Genomic DNA, 7,336 nt, shown 5'->3' with positions numbered 1-7,336 from the left:
TTGGATCTGCCAGGACTTTGACCCCAGTGTTACAGCAGGTGAATTTGGTGAGGAATCCAGAGCACAGCCTTCTCCAGTTTTCTTGGATGAGTTTCAGTGGGTACAGCTTGACAAAGTACTTGGACAGGTTCATGCAATCACTTCCATATTAGAGCCTTGCTCCTCTTGGCTTATAAAAACTGGCAGGGAAGGAACAGCTGGCTGGGCCAGGGAGATGATTAATGCCTCCTTGTGAGAGGGAATGGCCACCTGAAAGAGGTGGTGGTGATGAGACTACTCTGGAAGAAACCTTCTCTGGACCTGGAAAATATTAATAATTTTAAGCAGGGGCAAATGTTCCTTTTCTGGGCAAGGTTCTTGAGTGGGTGGTTGCCAACCAGCTCCAGACACTCTTGGATGTGTCGGGGTTCAGGCCATGTTTTGGCATGGAAACAGCTTTGGTCACTATGTCATGAAGTGTTGCAGAAAAAGTGCAACCCCATCTAGAACAGGTAAAATACTTATCTCCTCAGGTCACAGTGAAAGTGGCTAGTTTCTGGGCAGCTGCTATCGCTTGTTGGAGGAGGATAAAATATGTTAGTGTTTTATCAAGGTTTTGAATATTGAGATATGCATATTTTTATTAAACTATTTTGTAGTTATTTGATTTCAATTCCTTGTATACAGTATTTTTTAGGACTTTATATTTTACATACGCTGGTCTATGACTGAAATACACAATCTATCTAATCCCAAATCTAGCCCTAATATTAGCATGGATCTACTAGATAACTACCATTTTAGACTCAGCTGGTCACACATTAGCTAAGGAAAGTTGCTTGTGCTTACAGCTATCCCCACAGAGGCCCCTCCACATGTTTAGTAGTGAATGCTGAGTCTGAAGGGGTGGCTATCGAGGACGTGGACAAGCTGCTTGGACAAGTGAGGAGGACAACTTGCCACCTTGATCCCTGATCCCTGTCCTTTGTGGCTGGTCATCCAGGGGGAGATGCAGTTAAACAACAATTACAGCATTATTAACATATCTCTCAGGGAGGGGAGTTTTTCATCATGTTTAAAAGAGTCGGTAGTACGGCTGCTTCTAAAAAAGCCCTCCCTGGATCCCCTGGACCTCAATAATTACACACCAATATCAAATCTTCCATTTTTGGGCAAGGTGATTGAGAGGGCTGTTGCCTTCCACTTCCAAGCAGCTTTGAATGATACAGATTTTCTAGACTCATTTCAAACTGGCTTCAGGGCAGGATACAGAGTTGAGACCACTATGGTCGCCTTAGTGGATGATCTACGCTTGAGTATTGACAGTGGGAGTGTGTCCTTGCTGGTACTTTTGGATCTCTCAGCGGCTTTCGATACCATCAACCATGGTATCCTTTTGGAACACCTGAGGGGATTGGGAATCGAGGGCACTGTGCTCCAGTGGTTCTGGTCCTACCTCTCGGTAGGTTCCAGATGGTGATGCTTGGGGATAGCTGCTCCTTAAAGAAGGACCTTGTCTTTGCCCACTCCCAGACTGTGGAATGGGCTGACGGGAGAGATTCATCAACTTAAATAGTCTTTCCGAATTCAAGAAGGCTATAAAGACTGATCTCTTTCGGCAGGCCTACCCAGTCAAATTTTAAGATATTTGACTGTTATTTTAGTATTGCATTAGTTTTATATGTTTAAATCAGTTTTATGTATTTTATAATATTTTGTATTCTATGTTGTTCCCTGCCTTGATCCAGAGAGAGAGGCAGGTAAAAAATAAAATTATTATTAATAATAATAATCTATTCCAGTCTGGGTTTCCCATGAAACCTGAGCCCAGGAATTGTGGTTTGCTATAATTATAGTTAGGTAAAGGAAATAAGTATCAAGCATCCATTTGATATCCTGATTTGTTAACCAACCATAGTTCTACCAAACCATAATTTCCCAAGTTTGGTAATCATACAGAACTGTGATTAGTTTAAAATTAAGTGGAAGCTTTCAATCTCATGCGTATGATGGAGAAGTGGGGAGAATTTAAGCCTGAGGCTCATGCAGGCTCATTCCTATTTTACTTAACAATAGCTTTGCATTACACTTCCATTAACACATATACTTTGAGGCCCACATCCTGCTCTTGGGTAGGTGCCTCTAACTAGCTGAAGTCCCCCTAACCTTAACATGTTTACTTATTCTGGAAAGGGTTACACTCCCCCTGAAGGATCAGGGACATCATCTTTAATTTTTGTGAACCGCCCAGAGAGCTTCGGCTATTGGGCGGTATAAAAATGTAATAAATAAATAAATAAATAAATAAATAAATCTAGGGTACTCCTTGAACCATCTTTGTTACTGGAGGCTTGGTGATTAGGAGTACTTTTTACCAGCTTCAGTTGGTATGTCAGTTATGGCCATTTGTGGATAGGAATATTCTGGACACAGCTATGTATGCATTGGTAACTGCAAGAATTACTGCAATGCTTTACATGAGGCTTTCCTTGAGGCTGGTCCAGAATCTGCAGCTAGTATAGAATTGGGAAGTTAGGTTGCTGAATGGGGCAGACTACAGAAAGAAGTCCTACAGCTCCCAGCATTCTCCAAACAGCCATGGTGAAAATGTCATATGACCTTTTTCCCCATCTAAACATCCACAGAATTGTGTCCTAAATATTTTGTGTCTATAAGTAAAATCATTAATAAAAATTGGATAAATTAAGTTACATAGAAAAATAAAATAAATAAAATAAAAAGGGATTGTGTAAAGCATTTTTCTTTGATGACATGGACTGGGTTTTTGGGTTTTTGTGTGTGTGCAGTGGATCACATTACTTAGCATATAATTTAAGAAGACCTCCCCATAATAACTGGAATTTTAAAAATTTATTTTAATTGTTGTTTTAATAATTTTGTACATTGCCCTGTAATTTGATAAGGAAGCACAGCATATAAATATTTTAAAAGAAAATAATAAAGATGTTTCAGAGTGCTTTCAGATGGGGCTTTTGTTTTACAATTGCAGTGTCTCGTTCGCTGAATTTTTCAGGGGGGTCCAGCTAATGCCGTCTTCAGTTTGTAGGGAATTCCCACTACTTCTGCCTTTTTTCCTACTAAAACTAAGTTCATTAAGGAAGAAGAAATGGTACAGCTGTAAGTGCCTTTTGACTGCTAACACTGGAAGCTCTCTTTCTGGAAGCACTCTCAGAGTACATGGGACACTGACCATGAGGATCACAATGGAGTGCTTCAAGACTAATAATAACGTATTAGTTTTACTTGTTCTTATGAAACTGTTGAAATGCATCTAAGGTTGCAAATATATATAAAGAAACTAAAAAACACACACATGTGAAACAATTTATTCCAGATTCCACAGGGCTTTCTCCGCTGTGGCACCCCGGTTGTGGAACGAGCTCCCCAGAGAGGTCCGCCTGGCGCCTACACTGTACTCCTTTCGTCGCCAGCTGAAGACCTTTTTATTCACTCAGTATTTTAACACTTAATTTTAACTTAAATTTAAATTTTACTGTTTTAACTCTGTATTTTAATCTTATATCAACTTTGCTGTGTGGTTTTATCCTGGTTGCACTTTTTATACTGTATTTCGTAATTGTGTTTTAACCTGTTGGGTGTTTTACTGTGGTTTTAATTTTTGTGAACCGCCCAGAGAGCTTCGGCTATTGGGCGGTATAAAAATGTAATAAATAAATAAATAAATAAATAAATTTGATGTTTGAAATCTTACTTACTGCTTCCAAAGGTCAGCTTGATCTATAGACGTTTATTAAAAATATAAGAATTAAGAAATCATAAAAATAATTTTAAAAGACAAAAATAAAAGTACATTAAACGTGAGTCTTAGGCACCAAGCACTAAAGGCGCAGCTAGGGATGTACCAAGGGCAAAAGCCAGGGCCCTGCAACCCAATCCCCCACCCCAAATGGCCTCTGGGAGAGTAGCAGGTGATGAAGGCAGAAGCAAACTCAATTTCATGGCTGTAGCTATGATGGTACTATGATTTAATGCAAAACCACACATGGTAAGAGGTTGTTGTTGTTGTTTTAAAAAATCAGAATTGGCATACAGTTTTTGTTGTTGTAACATATCAAGAATGGAGAAGGAGTTGTAAAGCACAGAATGGTGGGTGGGGAAGGAAAGAGAAATGTCAGTTGTGTGCTTCACAGTTGAAGTATAAACATGGTTGTCAATTGTTTTAGGTTGTCGTTCACCGTGTTGATGGCTTTTCAGCAAATAAGATGGTATATCAATGTTAATAATCAATAACAATAAATAAATCCTTCCCCAGAACTATTATGTCCAGGGTCTAAAACTAGGTTTATCAATGTACTGATGCCAAACTTTCAGAGGTAATTAGTAATTTGGGGGTGTCTCTGTTTCTGTGTATCCAATATGACAATCTTATCTAAGCTTACTTTTCAAAATGCAGATGCTCACAGATGCTCTGTTCTTTTAATTTAATTTTACATTTCTATTAAATATGCATCACATCCAGATAAACAACGATATACGCCTGTCTCAGCTTTGAGTATATGGACATTGTAACAATAAATGAAGGGAATACAGCACATTTATAAGTTAGTTTAAATGTATATTTAGGTACATATATATATATATATATATATATATACACACACACTTTTCCCCTTGTTTAGCTACCTTCACCTAGAAGTTGTATTAATCAACTTTTCTTCTAAACTTTTTATACTATACATATTTACATAACTAGTGGATTGATAATAATTGTTAGAGGATTGTTGCTGTTGTTGTTGTTACTACCCTTTTTGTAACACCTTAAATATATTTTTTTAAAAAATAACATTTCTGTAAGTCAAGAATCAAATATGAAAATCACATCAATGTATTTCATTGCCTTTTTAGATCATATATAGAGTGAAGGCATGATTGAAGTTTTCTTTGAAACATAATAAACACACACACAATATACCCTATTTCTTCAATTCTAAGACACACTTTTTTCCCATATAAACATCTCTAAAAATGGGGTGCGTCTTAGAATCACGGATGTGTCTTAGGTTTTTTTTTTTCTGTTGGTGGTACTGAAATTAGTGTGCATCTTACAATCGATGGCGTCTTACAATCGAAGTCATACAGTGTGTGTGTGTGTGTGTGTGTGTGTGTGTGTATATATATATATATATATATATATATATATATATATATAATGATTTGGTACCATATGGAAGTGTCTTAAAAACAATGAAGTAATTAAAATGATGGTACTCCTAAACAATGTGAAGAGGATCAAAAGAGAAATAAAAGAGGATTAGGACTAACACACTCTTCACATAAGTGTACACATACATAACACACATATTTTTGCAAGTCAAATGAAATAGATACAATATATTCCATGATGTTGTTATAACACTGGGGTATACCACTGAGTTAAAATTAATTTACCTTCCAGTTGATCATAATTATACCCCAGTGCTAAAGCTGCTAACATCCCATGTAGTATCCATGTTCATCTGTTGCAAAAAAAGGGGCACCTATGACAGGAAAAACCTGGATTTGTTGGGATTTTTGGTAACAAATCCGGGAAGGGGGGAATTATGAAATTTGAAGAAAAATCCAGAATTTTCCGATCCTCCCCACCCAAAAGGCAGCTCTACTTTAATGGGAAATAACAAAAATGCTTACAGGGCCGTCATTTTTAAAGATAAATAGATGAAAGTTGGCACCATGATAGCTCTTAAAGAGGGCTTTAGCCTTGGCAAATTTGAAGCAGATCTGTTCATCCGTTGGTGTTTAGGGATTTTTTTTAAAAAAATGTGAGGTTTTAAAATTATTATTTTTAAACTGTCATTTTTAAAGATAAAGAGATGGAACTTGGCACCATGATAGCTCTCAATGGGGGCTTTAACCATGCCAAGTTTGAAACAGATCCATTCATTCGTTGATTTTTAGGATCTTTTTTAAGTTTGAAGTTTTAAAAAAAAAATTTAATTTTTTTTTAAAAAAACTGTCATTTTTACAGCTGAGTTGAAACTTGGCACCATGATAGCTCTTAAGGAGGGCTTTAGTCATGCCAAGTTTGAATCAGTTCCGTTCATCCATCAATTTTTAGGATTTTTTTAAGTTTGAAGTTTTAAAATTATTTTTTTTAAAAAAAAAACTGCTGGAGCCATATCCTTCAAACTCAGGTGGTCAAACATCCTCTTTGGGGTCTTTCAGCCCTTGGCATCAAAGGATCTCCAGTTGTTAGCTAAGAAGGCGACAGGGCACCTTTCCTGTTGCAGTTTTAGTGGGCAGTCAGGCACCCGGAGCTCAGCAGATCAAAATGTAGGAAAGGAGAAGACAGTCAAAGCAGCCCACAGGGCAAAACAGAACGGGCCAGAGGCCTTTTTCTAGTAAAGGCCATCATGGGCAACAAAGGGTCATCCTTCGAGAAAAACTCTTACAACCAACAGTGAGGTGCCAGTCGAGAGAGAGGCTCTCATCTTTGTGGATGTCCTGTTGCTACAGATGTTGGAACCTGGCATATTGTTGCTTTGCTTCGCTACCCTTTCCCTTCTATTTCACTTCGTTCACTTGTGAGCTAGGCCCTGTCTACATTGCTGGCATGCAATGCATAATATTTGAAGTGCATGTCAGAGACAAATAGATAGATATGTGGCTTTGGCTGGCTGGCATATCTCTTAGAGACAGAGTACATCTTAGAGATGGCTGTAGCTGAGCCCTGAGAGGCTGGTGTGCCACACAGAACCTTTCAAGAGCGTCTCAGAGTACAGTGTTGGTGCAGGCAGAGGTGGCTGGCATTGGAGGTTTTTTAAAATCAAGAGTCACCAGATGCGACCAAACTATAAACTGTTGTGTTTAGAGGGGGGAAAAGTCCATCATAGCTGGGGCATATTGGGGGTTGTAGGACTTTGTTCTGTCTAAACATGCATAAGATTGTACTATAACATCTTCTATTATAGAGGTCCTTCTGTACGTCCCACCCTCAAGAGAGGCTATGTTGGTAGGAACATGGCATAGGGCCTTCTTTGTGGCAGCAGCCACCTGTGGAATTCTCTCCCAAAGGAAGTAGGTTGGAGGCGTCTTTGAACAGTTTAAGGCAGGCTGTTAAAACTATTTTGTTCCACATGACTTTTTTTAGTATTTGAAATATATTAGCTGTGCACTCTGTTTTTAAGTTCTTCTCCTAATTCTGCTGTTTGTGATATTGTAATATTTTACCCAATGCTTTTTAAAGTTGTAAATGTGTTTTTAAATGTTAATTGTAAGTCACCTTGTTGACATATAAATAATAAACAAGTATAAATATAAATGGAAAACAAGCCAAAAGTTTAAAAGCAGAAAATCTGGATGAATTTCATTGTTTTAA

This window comes from Elgaria multicarinata, chromosome 5 (genome assembly GCF_023053635.1).
Source record: "Elgaria multicarinata webbii isolate HBS135686 ecotype San Diego chromosome 5, rElgMul1.1.pri, whole genome shotgun sequence".
NCBI classification, from domain to species: Eukaryota; Metazoa; Chordata; class Lepidosauria; order Squamata; family Anguidae; genus Elgaria; species Elgaria multicarinata.
The sequence above is the reverse complement of the archived record's forward strand: the minus strand, read 5'-3'. Positions refer to the sequence as shown.